The sequence below is a fragment of the Pleurodeles waltl genome, chromosome 3_1, assembly GCF_031143425.1.
Source record: "Pleurodeles waltl isolate 20211129_DDA chromosome 3_1, aPleWal1.hap1.20221129, whole genome shotgun sequence".
NCBI classification, from domain to species: Eukaryota; Metazoa; Chordata; class Amphibia; order Caudata; family Salamandridae; genus Pleurodeles; species Pleurodeles waltl.
The window spans coordinates 765,509,530-765,526,076 of NC_090440.1; positions in this window are offsets into that span (position 1 = coordinate 765,509,530).

The window sequence follows — 16,547 nt, forward strand, 5'->3', positions numbered from 1 at the left end:
CTTTTGCAAAAAACAGAGTAAGTTGCACCATCCTTCAAAGGATGGACAATTTGTCCGCGGTAAGGTATATCAACCATCTAGGCGGTACCAAGTCCAAGATTCTATCCACTCTGGCGAAACATCTTTGGGAGTATTGTCTTCCTCGTCGGATCTCGGTCAAGGCAGTGTTTCTGCCGGGCAGGCTGAATACCGTAGCAGACTGGTATTCCAGACATCTTCTCGATTCCAGCGATTGGCAATTGCACCCTTCAATATTCAAGCATCTTACTTCCATCTTTGGCGAAATGTCCATAGATCTTTTCGCTTTTCGCCTCAATTCCCACCTTCCTTCCTATTTCAGTTGGAGGCCAGATCCTCAAGCCCTAGCCACGGATGCTTTCCTTCAGACTTGGCCGTCATCCCTTCTTTACGCCTTTCCTCCCTTCCTGTTCATTCCTCGAGTCCTTGCTCAAGCACGCAGACAATCATCCTCTCTGGTACTTGTAACTCCCTTCTGGCAGTCCCAACCTTGGTATCCAACTTTATTGGAATTGGCAATCGATCGCCCCGTCTGGCTTCATCACTTTCCCAACCTCCTCTTGGATCCCCGGGGCCAACAACATCACTTGGTTCTCAGCGGTTCTTTGTTCCTCATAGCCTGGAGGATTTCGGGTCGTCCTGGAGAATTTCGGAGGATGCTGCTAAACTCATCCAGCAACAAAGCAAAAAATGGCAGGTAGAGACAAATTAAATCCTCAGTTGTAAAAACAGACCTGTATTCTGTTATTTTTGAGTTTATTTCTTACTCAATTTTAATTTAAACCAATTTGTTAAATAGCAAAAAAGGATCTAGGATGATGTCAAATACAAATACACAAAATATAGACAAAATGTAACTTCACAGTACATACATAATGGACCTAATCACAGATACAACAAAAAAACTTCGAGACAAATAGTATTAAGAACAGTGTAAGGAACAATGCCCTATGTATTTGGATGGTGGTCACTGTTATAACTCCACATGTGATCCACTTCTCAATGCTAAGGAACTGGGCTTATACGTGCACTAACTTATCAAGGTGTTGTGCATTTCTTTCACACAATTATGATATAGTGCATTTTAAATTGTTACAATATCTTCCATTGTTTAACAAGCCCAATGCACTTGCAATACAAAACGTCAACGCGTTTCGGCCTATCAATTTAAGGCCTCATCAGGACTGAAGAAGGGCAAATGTAATTCTTAATTTAAAAGGTCAAAAACGGGGAACCAGACTCGTATATATCATCTTCGATTAACTTAACTTAAACGATGGGCTCTGCTACTTAAAAGCGCTCATCAGGTAACATCTCCCGTATTCTGCACATGAAGTCTATGGCTCGAGCTACAACGCGTGCATTTGGAATCGCGTCTTCCTTGTTGTGATTGTAACTAAGCGCTTAGTTACAATCACAACAAGGAAGAGCCCATCGTTTAAGTTAATCGAAGATGATATATACGAGTCTGGTTCCCCGTTTTTGACCTTTTAAATTACGAATTACATTTGCCCTTCTTCAGTCCTGATGACATTGGTTTCTATTTTTTATGCCGTCTTATTTGTTACTTCTCCTCTTTAGTTTTCGCATCAAGAAAAGAGGACTTGTTGCTCGCAGTTAAGATATTAATACTGGTGTTCGATATCCTATTGGCTGTTTATCTATGATGTCATTGTTGTAGTTTATTTTCACTGGGTGTTGTAGTTTTTTACTTGGCTGCTATTAGAAATTAAAGCAAGAAAAGACTGCATAATACTCGCCTCTGTGTCTTTAATAAAATCTAGCCTTTCAGACACCAAGGCTAGGAAAATCTCAATTAATACCAACTGATACATTACATCTATGCGATAATGGGTTTATTGTGTGACGATTCAGGGCGATTTAAAAAAATGATAAAATAGTCCCTTATGCTTGCAATGCAAACACTCAATACAAAGCAGATTAATACACAACGCAGCCACTAGCTCGAGGCAAGAATACCAAAGCTCACTCTATGATGGTGCTGCAGTGAACGTAGATGCTGACAGAATGCTTTATTAAAAAAATGTGCATAACTTACGTTTGATGGAGCATTTTGTATATTCTGTTTCTGAGGTCGATGACATTTGAATCAGTTCAAAGGGTTCAACTAGGGAATCAGGTAACAATCAATTAACATTTAATTTACAGTGAAACCAATTTGTTCACGCAACAAGCACCCAAAGCGGAAAAAAGTTAAAGGGGTTTTTACTACAAATTAACACTCAGGTTATTGAACACAAATCTCAAAAACATGCTGAAAGGTACAGAATAACAATTGGGTAACCAAATCTTCAGAAGAAGTTTAAACGAACCAGCAAAACCAGAAATTCGATCACTGCAAGCAGAATATCAAGAGTAGGATTTGATGCTCAGAAAATAATTTTTGGGGTAACTCTTTTACATGTTAGTGCAAATTTAAATCATCTACTTGTGATAAACTATGAGTGGTTCAAACATTTCTCCTAGAAACCTAAGCTTACCGAAAATAGAAAAATCTAACTATAAAACACAGGGAGAAAAGGCAAGAAATAACAACAAAACAAAAAGGACTTGGAAAAATAAAGAGGAAGGAGTCAGCATTTCAGAAGCTCGGTCAAGGGTCTTCTTAGAAAGGTAAGTGTAAGCCTAAATCACATTCAGCAAAGCATGGGTTTAAAGGGGAAAGTCAGAGGTCTGTACCTTTCAAAGTCTAGGAGAATCTGCGCTACAATAAATTATTGAAAGCCCTAGCTAATCACACAAAATTCAGTCAGGTAACACCTTCTTAGTCACCCCACTACAAGCTCCATTGCATTCTCCTATTCCACGGTGTACTTTGCAACATCACCTTCAGCTCCCAGGGCAGTCCTGAGAACGCTGCTGTCCTTGGTCATCTGGATATTTTTGGGAACATGTGTGAATAAAAGACAGTCATCTCTCTCTCCAGCTCCTCACATTTTGCATTCAAGGACTTCCCCCCAGACTTTGTATTAATAAAACAATAGCACATCTATTCCCAAACTAATGTTTCATGCGAATGCAACTACAATGAAATGACACATTGAAAGAAAACAAAAACAGTTTCTCACAAACTAGTCAAGCTAATGTTAACTAATGCACATTTGTTAGAAATGGGGTTTCTGGTTGGCTAGGGTATGCACCTAAGCCAGGCAGAACCCACCCACTCTAGTCAGGGTGAGGGAGTTACACACCCAAGATAACCTCTGCTCACCCCCTTGGTAGCTTGGAACGAGCAGTCAGGCAGGCCTATCCCAGAGGCAATGTGTAAAGCGTTTGCACAACATACACAACGCATGGGATGCACTATCCCCACCACAAAGGAAACATAACACCAAGTTATATAAAAATAACCTTATTGTGCACAACATCATTAGACCAAACACAACATGTCAGTAATACCCTGCTACCTAAGCAGTTGTCAGAACATTACACAGTACTGTTTCCCTGCAGAAATCAGCAGTAGTCACATATAACACACAGGTTACTCATTTTTCTGCAACATAAGCAGTAGTCAGGATAAACATTACTACAATAATATACATGTCACAAGATCCTCATAAATGCCCATACCAGGAACATCAGGAAACACATAGCAAGTCATAAACATGGATTATCATAAATGCCCATAGCAGGAACATTAGCAGACATATGGCAACCTATACAAAACAGGTTAGCATCAAAGTACCTGTTTGTAGCCTGAAGGCACCTGGAGTGCCACAAGGAAAACAGATGGGGCCCCCGTACTCCTCTGTGCCAAAATGGGGTCCGTTTTATGGTTGGGGGGATGGGGATGGCACGCACCCTCCCCCCGTTTTTATACAGGGGCCCCTCCTGGGCCCTGTGCCCAAACCGGGTGCCTACAGTCTCTGTGGCCCCCGTGGCCACGACCGCCCCTCCCAGGGGGGCAGAACCAAATGGCGAGACGGGCGAAACGGCAGGGGGAGCCTCCGATGAGGCCTCCTCCCCACCCGCGACCTCTGACAAAATGAGAGCCCGGTGGGGCGGGGAACCTCCGATGAGGCTTCCTCCTCGCCCTTCTCGCAACAACTCACTTGGGGCCTCGGTGGAGCGTGGAGACCTCTGATAAGGCCGCCTCCCCACCCGTCCTCGCAGCGACTACTCGGGGCCTCGGTGGAGCAGGAAGTCCTCCGATCAGGCCTCCTCCCCGTTCGTCTTCAGAAGACTGACTCACCCGACCTGGTGCGTGAGTCAGCTGCAGCCCGCCTGGGCCTCAGCATTGAGCAGAACAGAGTTCGGGCCTGTTGGTGCCCCAGGGGCACTCCTCGGAGCGTACTTCACCCCAGGGGCGCGCTCACTCCAGGTTTCGAATCTTCATGTCCCAGGGGCACCTGAGGGAGTTTGTTTCAAACGCGCTCCGATTTTACAGCAGCCCGGGTCTGAGCGGTGATTTCCTTTACTCAGAACCACAGCAAGCGCTCTCAAGGTGCTAAATTAGATAAAACAAAAGTGTTCTCCAGGCGCTTCGGCAGGAGAACATCCAGCGCTCACCAAGCACCAAGGCAGCTGGCAGAGCGCTTCCCAAGGCGCTATGTTCACAAGAACAGAAAGTGCTTCTCCAGGTGCTACGCAGGCAGTTACAGGGATCAGGGGCCACAGCACCCAGCTCCTGGGGGACACAATGATGGAGCACAGGGCAGAAAGGCCCAGCAGCAGGCCAGCACAAAGGGTTGCAGTCAGCGGCAATTCCTCCTAGTGATCCAGCAGGTCACAGGTCTGCACAGCAGCAGCAGTCCTAGGCGGTTCCTGGTAAGTCCCTCCAGCAGCATTCTGTGTCCAGTTACAAGCATGTTAAAAGTGTCAAGTGTCTCCTCTTCTTGGGGAAAATCCCCTGTACTTATACCCAGTTTTGTAAGGGTTTAACAAAGAGGGGGAGAGGAGGTTCCAACCAGTTACAACTGGTTCTGGAAGTGTCCCCTTTCTCCTCAGCACAGGCTCCAGACATCAGTTGGGGGTAAACAAGCCCTTCGTGTGAGGCCGGGGCACAGCCTTTACAGATTCAAGTGTGCCCAGCCTCCCCTTTTCTCAGCCCAGAAAGACCATCAAAAATCAGACGCACCTCTGTGACACCTCCACCCTCCCTGTGTACAGGCTGTTTGAAAAGTATGCAAAAAACCCAACCGTCATTTTGCCCAGATGTAGATTGGAGTCAAGCTGCAAGACACCAGAGTCATAAGCACAGAGAAATGCTCACTTTCTAGAAGTGGCATTTCTATAATGATAATAAAAAATCGTCCTACACCAGTAAGCAGCATTTCTCACTTCTATTACAACCATACTAAACATGCCTATGCTACCCCTCATAAATTAGACAATACCTACTAGACAAAAGGCAGGGCATTTCCAATGCAATCCTGTGAGAAGGCAGCACTCACAGCAGTGAGAAACCAAAGAGGCTACCAGGACAGGTCACGCAACCATGCACATGTCCTGCCTTCTACATACATAGCACCCTGCCCATAGGGCTAGCTAGGGCCTACCTTAGGGGTAACTTACATCTAGTAAAAGGGGAGCTCTGGGCCTGGCAAGTAAATTTAGATGCCAGGTCACTGTGGCAGTCATCTGCACATGCAGGCCCTGCACTAGCAGGTCTGAGACAGGTTTGAACGGCTACTTCTGTGGGTGGCGCGAGCAACGCTGCAGGTCAATTAGTAGCATTTAATTTACAGGCCCTGGGTATAGAGATACCACTGTACAAGGGACTTAAAGGTAAATTAAATGTGCCAATTAGGTGTGAGCCAATCATACCAACTTTAGAAGGGAGAGCACCTGCACTTAAGCACTGATCAGCAGTGGTAAAGTGCTCAGAGTCATAGAGCCAACAGCAAGAGGTGAGAAAAAATAGGAGGAAGGAGGCAAAAAGTCTTGGGATGAACCCGCAAAAAAAGGCCAGGTCCAACAACATTTAATTTCATGTTATACTGTGCACATATTCATTTCTACATTAAATAAATGTCAATTATGTAAATTCAATTAGGACTTCATATTACAGTTAAAACAAATGTAGACTTTACTAATACATGAACATAAATGTGATGTAGAAGTACATTTTTAACATTACATTTTAAACATTAATGCACACATTACATAAACCATTATCATTTTAAATGCAAATACATTCAAATAACATGAGGAGGTTATAAAATTATACTCAATGATTATATTTTATTTAATAGGGTTAAGGCACACAATACATGATTCTCCTAACACTACAGTGAATGCACTTCGGTATTGACTATGAGTGCACCACTTTGCATCAGTTAGAGGTCAAAACACACAGTTCAAACTAAGTGATAGGTACATATAGATCAGGATTGTGACATCAGGCGTGGCAGGAAATTCTACGCTACTCCACACTTAAAAATGAAGTGTGTTAAATGCAAAATTTGTAGAAGGCAACCATACTTAAATGTTGAAGCCCTGTAACATGAAAAGTAAATATTGGCTCTTAACTTTGCCTAACTGATGCTGGCATGTTACATAGAAACTGTAATAACATTGAAAGGCCTGTTTTCTGCATTGAATAGCTGTTGTGCAAGATGTTTTCTTTGGTGCAGATGTTGCCATTTTGAAGCTATTGTTTGTTAGCTAGTGAAGAAAAATTGTTTTGTATTAGACACTGGATAGTAAGGTTCTCACTGCAAGAGATGCACACGACAGAAAGGATGATTCATGAGAAGAAGTCTTTGGAAAACAAGAAAGGCGTGCTGCAACACTCAAGGACTCATGTCTGAAAGACGATTGTACTTTGGTGAGAAGTTGGAGAGTAAACCTGTTTCCAGGAACGTAATGAAATCCTATTGGTCATCATGAAAAAGAAAGAACAGTACTGTTGCAACTTAGAATCTGTTTTTTTTATATTAGTGTGTGTTCTTAGATGAGGGACCAATTCTTTTTTAGACGAGCGAGATCCCATTCCTTAGACAGAGAGCAGCATCTATCTTATTTTAGACTCTCTGAGAGGAGACTCTTCATTGAGTTTCTCAGACATCTCTTCATGAGAAGTCTTAGGTTATTTCCTGGTCTGCTGTTATTTTTTCTGTGAATACTTTCCAGCTTATTATGTGAAAGCTTCATGCTTATGCTTTGATTTCTTTCATCAGAAATCTTGATGCGTATCTGAGCTGACACCTTTTCTTTTTCACATGTAATCCCGATTTAACTTATAATAGGGAGTTTCGTTATGGAACAAGCTTGTTGCATTATTAATATGTTGAGTGCACTATTGACTAATATATTAATAATTTACATTATTATCAAATGTCAATAGATTGATTATATTAACTTTTGATGATGATACTTGGAGAATACTACTTTAATAAAAGATGAATAATGAAAGGATTCGAAAATAAAACCCTTTAACTCACACTAACTCTCTTTATTGGCTGAACTTAAGAGATAACATTTCTGGTGTGAGCTCTAAGCAGCAAGTCCCGACCTGGTTTAGCTTCATCACAAACTATGACACTGTGATGCTGCAGGAAATGTCGCTTGTGGGAGACATTACTTGGGACGGGTATGAAACATTCATGGTACCAGCCAACTGCCCCACTGGAGGGAGAGCCCAGGGAGGGCTCGCTACAATTGTTTGAGTGTCTGAGCTATTAAACATATTCCCAATTGCATGTAACCATCTGGGGATTCAGGTTCTGTGTGTTGTTTATTCCAGTAGTTTAAATTTATTTTTGATTCATTTTTATAACCCGGTGGTGGAGATGGGCTGCCAAATTAAGGCCCCATTTGACATTATTGAGATTCTGAGAAATAGAGCCACTCATCTCTTGTGTAGAATTTCTCTGGTTGTTGGGGGTAATTTAAACACCAATCTGGGTGTATTTGAAACGTATTGCGATCCCTTCTCCATGTTAACACCGGCTGTGTCCAGACTCAAGACAGACCACAGAGGACAAGGTCTTATCAGACATTTGCTATTGCTTAACCTGTGCAATCTGGCCAAAATTGAGGGCACTATAGCAGCCTAAGTTGCGACTTTTGTAGGCTGGGGGCATGGTACGATTATTGATTTCTTTCCAGGGCTCTGACCAACCTGGTAGAAGCAGGGGGTACAATCACCCAAGGTGTTTGCCAAGGTTGTGTCCTGGCCTCAGTTTTGATTTTGTTGTATATAAATGATCTAAACTCATTTCTCATTGCTAATGTAAAGATCTACCTATGGTAAACTCCAAGCCTGTGCCAGCATTACTCTATGCAGACAATGCAGTCCTTCTCTCCTGCACACCTAATGGCTTATGGGCTATGTTTGCAAATTATGTATCATGCATTGACAACCTGGATTTAGACACTAACATTACTAAGACTCCTTATATGGCGTGTGGCTCTCAGAGCAGCACAACTAGACCAATCGCCATTAAGGGCAACTATATTACTCAGGTTAAATATTTCTATTAATTAGGAGTAATATTTGATGCCCATAACAGTTTTTTGCCCTGCATCTCCAACCATTGGCTTTGCTTTAATCCTGTCATTCAGACCCTGTTTGATGTATCTGTAAAAGTTAAAAGTAAATCAGTACTCCTTCTGCTGGATATTAACAAACTGAAGTGCCTACCAGTCCTCATATGTGGGGCTAGAATATGGGTTTTTGAGACTGTTTCTGCCTGCAGAGAGAAGAGAACCGTTTTTGCAGACGCTTGTACGTTTCGGCCCAGGTAGCTCCTAGCATTTTTTGCATGAAGAAATGGGCCTTGCCTCTGTGACCAACATGGTGGGACTTGCCCCACTTCTTCTCTGGGCCTCCCTATGGAGCACTCATGAAGCAATTTTTAATCACAAGATTCTTGAAGATTGCCTGGCATGTGACTTTGGGCTCAGGATCACGAGGCTCAATTACATCAAGAAAACAGCAGAAGCTTTGAGCAGGCCTGAATTGTTTACCATGCCTTGATATTGCATCCTTGTGATTTAGAAGGTTAGGATGGGAAGAGTCCAGCCTGCACAGAATGTAACCGGCAGTTGCTGGAAGACATCCTCCCAGTTGATCCATGCTCAATAAACATCTTACCTTCAACAAGTTGCCCTCTTTGTGGCATTTCACTGGCAATGAGGAACATACTATTGTTACCAGGAGTAGAGCCGCCGACAGAACCAGCACACATGGGGTCCGTGTTGTACCATTTGTCACATCGCCACTGACTGAAAACTGCTGACGGTCATTACCTACAGACTGCCTGCCACGGGTTGTGGCCGCTCTGCCCGCTTAGGTGAAGATTTTACTATTAAGTGATTTTCAGCCCAGATTTGGATGAGGGGTGACGGTAGACAGTTCTTGCAACGCTCTCATCGGGAACTGTTTACACGTGTGAGTTCTCCTCATTCATGCACTTTGCTTGTGTGTAATGTTCTCTACACAGAGCCATTCACATTGTTTTGTGCTGGTCACGCCGTCATCAATGTTGCGCTTGACATGCACCAGCGGTACTTGCTTAGCAACATCCTGTGGAGCACCTACCAGCTGCTCACTTGACTGATAATGAAACACCACATGCATTGTCTCATCTAGGAGGTGAGCGTGCTGTAAGCAGTGTGCACCGACCTCGCTGGCATTGGTAAGAAATTTAGTTTTTCCTGCAGCAGACCCAACCACTGAGTTACTAGCTGATATAAGGAATAAAATAAGTGTTGACATTGTATCTCCTCTCATCGGACTCGTATCATTTGTAGGAGATAAAGTTACAAACATTCTTACCTTTGTGCACCCTAATTGCTAGTCGTTAATGGAGGGTGTCCAAATGCCCACATTATTCTTAAAATAAATACACCCGGTGAGCCCACAGTACAGTGGGAAGATTGAAGAGATGTTTTTAAGGCATACATTCTGGAGGTCAGCAGAGTCATCTTCACTGCATTCAGGGAATTGGCAATTCTCCACCATTGCCTACGAGCCGAGGGAAGGAAAATATTTAAAAAATCTTCCAGTTGTGGAGATGAGGAACATGAGGAAGATGAGACGGATGGCTATGACATGGCAATACAAAAACTCAATTTGAATTTAGGAAAGAGGAAAAACAAAGTGATGAAGAGGTTTAAGTTTTTGAAAAGAAGCCAACATCCCAGAGAGTCAGTTGAAAGCTATATTGCTGGATTGACAGCACTTGCATCTTCTTGTAATTACTAAAACATTCTGGGTTAGATGTTAAGAGACTGGTTTTGTTCTGAAGGTGAACAACAAAAAGGTCCAGGAAAGATAGTTGAGCAACAAAGGTTTGACCCTACAAATGGCTATTGACATGATGAAGAGGAAGGAAATAACCAATGAAAGTTTAAAGGAGTTGTCATCATCAACTGGGGCGATGGGTTCAGCTCAACATGATACTGTTAAGTGGAAGGGAGCAGAAGCTGTGGTGGATGTACAAGGCTTGGAGAAAGGAATGTGTTAACTTACTTTAAGTGTGGGTTGAAAGGCCATGTGGCAACAGACAGCTCATCTCCGACTGTTGGCCAAATTTGTGGTAAATGTAAACTTAGGAGACATTTCACCAAAGTGTGTTGAGGGAGGGTGATTGACATGAAGAAAACTAAAGGTTCTATCAATTCTGTGGGAAGTTATGAAGATGAAGTGGAAGATCATCAAGTTATTTTACAAGTACAGCAGGAGGGAAATGTAAATGAAGATGGCCTATTTTGTACCATCCGAATCGATGGAGAGGTTGTAAGAGTGATGGCCGATTCAGGGGCATGGTATACACTGGTTGGGGAAGAATACTGTGAAAATTTCCATAATAATGAAATTAGACCTACAGCTGTGAGTTTAGTGACATGCAGCAACAAATCTATAAATTTGTTTGGTTATATTGGGGCTCAATTGGAGTTTCAAGGGGTTGCGGTTTTGTCCAAGATGTATTTTGTTAAGGAAGGTACATGTCTGTTAGAATGGCCTCAACAGAGAGATTTGTGAATTCGGCTAGATCATAACCATCCGATCAGGTGTTGGCTACACAGTTGGGTGCGTGTGCAGTGAGGCAAACAACATTGATGGAAGAGTTTCCTTTCATATTAAAGAAGGAACTGGGAATGTTGATATGATTTATGCATAACATTATTTTAAAGAAGGGGGCTTTCCCCAAAGCTCATAAGCCACGTCCCATCCATATTGTTATGAAAGAACCATTGCGTAATGAGTTGCAAAGATTATGTGATGAGGGAGTGATTGAAGAACTGTAAGCATCTAAACTGTTAGCTCCAGTGGTGATTGTGAAAAAATGTAATGGAGAATCATGCTTTTGTGTGGATTTGAGGTACCTGAATGCTACTATCTGAGTCGATGGGCTCCCTTTGCCCAACATAGGGAAGATGTTAACTACTCTCAGGGGTGGCAAGGGTGTTTTCAACCTTGGATCTATAATCTGAATATCAACACAGAATGTTGCATCCAGAGTCTGGACCATTGACATCCTTTGTCACCTCACATGGTGCATACAGATTCAATCAAATGCCTTTTGGCCTGGCCTCAGTGTGTGCCGTATTTCAACCAGCCATGCACCAGTTGTTCAAGGACGTACTGTGAGTCACCTATTTTCAGGATGATATTTTGGTATTTGGGGTCGACCAAGCAGATCATGGCCAAGCTTAGAAAACGGTGCTTGGAAATTCGCAAGAGAGTGGCTTTCCCATCAAACAAGATAAATGCAAGATCGGAGTGCCTGGTGTTGAATTTGTGAGTTATTGGATAGATCAAAAGGGTATTTCTCCCAAAATGAAGTTGGTATCTGCAATCAAGAAAGTTCCTTCCCCAGGAAACAAAGATCAGCACAGGTCTTTCTTAGGACTGGCTGAGTACTACTCAAGGTTCTTTTCTATGTTTGCTGATAAAACCAGGTGCAGGAGGAAGCTCATGTGCAAGAATGAACGTTTTGTATGGTGTGAGTAGTATGAAAGTTAGCTCGTTGATTTGAAAAAGGACATTGCGTCAGAACCTGTGCTAAAGTCATTTGATACTAAGGATGAAACCATTATTAATAGGGATGCCAGTTTGGTGGGGCTGGGTGCAGTATTGTTGCTGTGTAGGGATGGAATGGAGGTAACCATAGCGTATGCATCTAGGCCACTGAGGGATGTGGAGAAAAACTACTCCACCGTCGAGAGGGGAGCTCTCACGCGTTGGCTATTTCAGGAGGTATGTGTAGAGAACAGACATTGTGATCTGCACAGACATTTGGTTGAAGTATTTTCCACTAAGGGGACTGGGAGGGCCACGTCCCGCATAGCATGCTGGGTAATGAGGATGTTAGAATACAACTATACCATGGAGTATGTGCCAGGAAAGAAAAAAAATGTTGCTGATTATTTGTCGAGGTTGCCTGTGGAGGAGGCTGTGACAGGGGACGAGGATCATGAAAACTTAGTGGTGGCTATGGTAAACAGGGTCACTAAGGGTAAGATTTCTCCTGAGGATGGGTCCTAGCAGTCTAGAATAAACTAGTCCTTCAAGAGGTTAAGAAATATCTGCAAGATGGATGGCCCTCAAGAAGTAGTGCTTCTGCTGGTGCTGAATGTTTCCATCAGTTGAGTGTGGAATTATCAATGGTGGGAGACATGATGATGCGGGAAGAATTGTTTGTGGTTCCTATCGAGTTGGGAGAGTGCATGGTGAAGCTGACTCATGAAGGCCATATGGACATGAGTGCCACAAAAAGATGCATCTATGTGGAGTATTGTGGCCAGGTGCTAATCGGAATGTGGAGCATTACATCAGAGAATTTGTACTGTGTGCATGGAGTGATAAGTCTCAGAAGACTGTGAACTGCTCTTCTGTTGTGTCGGACAGATGTGATGGTCCTTGGAAGAAAATCACCATTGATGTCATGGGACCACTGTATGAGTTGGGTAAGTCTCCCAAGTATGCCCTTGTGGTTGTAGATTATTATTCACGTTGGCCTGTGGTTAAATTCACTAAGAATGTTACCACGCACGCTGTGAGAGACTTCCTGGATTAACTGTTTGAATCTGAAGGTGTTTCAGAGACAATTGTCTTGAATTATGGTGTACAATTCGTGTCTGAGGATATGAAGGAATTTTTGAGGAAGTTTGGCGTTGAACATATCTGGGTTTCTGTGTATTACCCCCAAAGCAATGTCCTAGTGGAAAGGTGAAATAGGAAGCTTAAAGATGGGTTGCAGTTGGCCCAAGCAGTAGAGTGGGTTGGCAGCAAACCATCAAGGACCTGGAATGGTCCAATTGCACCACTTCTCATGAGGTCACAGGAGAGACACCTTTTGAGGAGATGAGAGGTTGCAAGTTTAGAGCTTTGTTATCAAGAGGTGTTGAGGAGAAGAAGAGTGTAGTGCTGGGAGATGCAGAGAATGATTAAGAGATCGGATCCTGGGTTTGTGTTTTGAAAGGGGGAAGGGTCAACAAGTCTGAGCCTAGTTTCTCAGAACCCTTGCAAGTTAAAAAGAAAGTACGAGTACACTGTGTTGCTCAGTGATTTTAATGTTTGGAATCGGGAAAAGGTAGTGAGAATTACAGAGTACATTGATCAAGGAAGGGCTGCTCATGACAGAAAGGATTCCAAGGTTGGAAGTCGAGCTCCGTCTATTGGTAACACTCGTGTTTTATGTTTTCGCGATAGGTCGAAGATTAAGTTGCCCACAAATCTGGAAGGTTGTGAATTGCATTCATGTTTTATCTTGATCATGTAATTTCTATTTCTTGTATTGCAGGTTGTACTTATTGGTTGAAGAGTTTTCTTGTTTTTCTTGTTTTCCTGTGTTTACTTCATTTGTAGTAGTTGTCAAAATTGTCAAGGAGGGGGGGGTGTTGCATCCTTCTGCTTTAGAAGGTTGGGCCGGGAAGACTTCAGCCTGCGTAGAATGTAACAGGCAGTTGCTGGGAAGTCTCCTTCCCAGTTGATCCATGCTCAATTAACCTCTTACCTTTAACCCCTACTGTGCTGAGGACGAGGTGATCTCGTCCAAGGCACCGGGAGGAGATAACCTCGTCCTGCATTAGCGCTCCCCCGATGGCCAGGCACACCCCTCCCCTAGGCAGGGATGGAAGGGGACTCGCTTCCCCTTCCACCCGCCCCCGTGACCCTCCCGTGGCGTCTGATGATGTCAACGCGCTTTTGCACGCTGACCTCATCAGAGGCCTTCCCTCCGGTGCTGGAAGCTCAGCTTCCAGCGCCTGATCAGAGGAGAAATACAAAGCATTTCTCCTCCGATCACGTGGAGGGGGCAGAGAAGCCTGAAAGGAGAGGAAAGGCCTTTCCTCACCTTTCAGGCTTCTCTGAGCATTTCTGCTGCCCGATTGTGATGCGATCGGGCAGCATAAATGCCACTAGACACCAAGGATTTTTTTTTTGTGTGTGTTTATTTTATAAGGAGAGCGGCCCCTTGGGCAAGGGCCGCTCTCCAGGGGGGCAATTTGTTTTTTGGCTGTTTCTGCCCCCCTGAGGGAAGATTGTATTAGGCCGATCTGCCCCCAGGGCGGGCAGAAACCCCCGTAAACACCAGGGATTGTTTTTTGTTTTTTTGTGTTTTTTTATTTGTGGCGAGCGACCCCTTAGGCAAGGGCCGCTCCCCTAGGGACACATTTTTTGTAGGCCATTTCTATTAGGCTAATCTCCACTAGACACTAGGGATTTTTTTTTATATGTTCACATAAGGAGAGCGGCCCCTTGGGCAAGGGCCGCTACCCAGGGGGGAAAATAATTTTACGTCTGTTTCTGCCCCCGGGGGGGGGGGCAGATACCCCCTAGACACCAGGTATTTTTTCTTTTTTGTTTTTGTTTGTTATATGTGGGGAGCGAGCCCTTAGGCAAGAGTCGCTCCCCTGGGGGCAAAATTAATTCTAGGCTATTTCTATTAGGATAATCTGCCCCCAAGGGGGGCAGAAACCACTAGACACCAGGGATTTTTTTTTTGTCAGTTTCACTTAAGGGGAGCGACCCCTTAGGCAAAGGTCGCTCCCCTGGGGGCAAAATTATCTTTGGGGCAGATCAGCCTATTTTTATTAGGCCAATCTGCCCCCGGGGGTGGCAGAAACCACTAGACACCAGGGATTTTTTTATATTTTTTTATATGTACACATAAGGGGAGCGGCCCCTTGGGCAAAGGCCGCTCCCCAGGGCGGCAAATAATTTTACGGCTGTTTTTTTTTGTTAAATGTGGGGAGCAACCCCTTAGGCAAGGGTTGCTCCCCTGGGGGCAAAATAAATTCTAGGCCGTTTCTGCCCCCCTTGGGGGCAGATCGGCCTATTTCTATTAGGCTACTCTGCCCCCAAGGGGGGCAGAAACCACTAGACACCAGGGATTTCTTTTTTTTGTCAGTTTCACTTGAGGGGAGCGGCCCCTTAGACAAGGGTCGCTCTCCTGTTGGGGGGGCAAATTTGTTTTAGGCCATTTCTGCCCCCCTTGGGGGCAGAGCTGCCTATTTTTATTAGGCTGATCTGCCTCCAAGGGGGGGGCAGAATCCATTAGGCACCAGGGATTTCTTTTTTGCGCCAATTTCACGCAAGGGGACCGACCGCTTAGGCAAGGGTCGACCCATTGGGGGGCAAATTTATTTTAGGTAGTTTCTGCTCCCCTTGGGGGCAGATCGGTCTATTTCTATTAGGCCGATCTGCCCCCGGGGGCCAGAAACCACTTAGGCACCAGGGATTGGTGCGTGTGTTTTGTTTGGGGGGGCAGCCCCTTGGGCAAGGGTCGCTCCCCATGGGGGCACATTACTGTTGGCCATATCTACCCCCTTGGGGGCAGATCGGCTTATTTTTGTAAGGCCCATCTACCCCCAAGGGGGGCAGAAAGCCCACCAGAGACCAGGGAAGATTTATTTTCAAAATAAGAGGGTGGTGGTATGGCCATACCCCCACTGCAAATAAATGGGGCCAAAGTTGTTCTGCCCACCAGTGGGCAGATGGGGCAATTACCCCTGATCCACACACCGGGGGGCAGGAAGTCTACTAAATGCCAGGGAATAAAAAAAATAAAAAAATAGTGGGGTGGTGGCTACCAACCAGTATGGGCATGGTTATGCCCCCACCCCAACTGAAGGGGGTAACAGTCTTTCAGCTCTCCCAGCACACTAAAACATCTTATCCTATAGCAAGCAAGTGGACATTTGATTATTTGGGGTTTTGGTTTTACATTTGGGCCATGAGAGCATGGCTAAATCTAAAAATCGTCCCACTTGGAATGGTGAGGGCTGCACTTTTTGGACTTTGGGACGCTGCCATGTAGAAAAATCCACAAGACCTAGACACATCTGAAAACTAAACATCTGGGTGAGTCCAGGGTGGTGTGCTTCACATGCGCCCGCACCATTTTCTAACCCACAATGCCCTGAAAACCTCCAACTTTGCTGGAAATCACACATTTTTCCCACATTTTTGTGATGGAACCTACCGGAATCTGCAGGAATCCACAAAATTCCTACCACCCAGCATTGTCTCACCTATACCGATAGAAATTCTGCCCCACTTGTCAGTCTAATTTTTTTTTTTTCCAAACTGCCCTTTTGGACCGCTTTGGTTC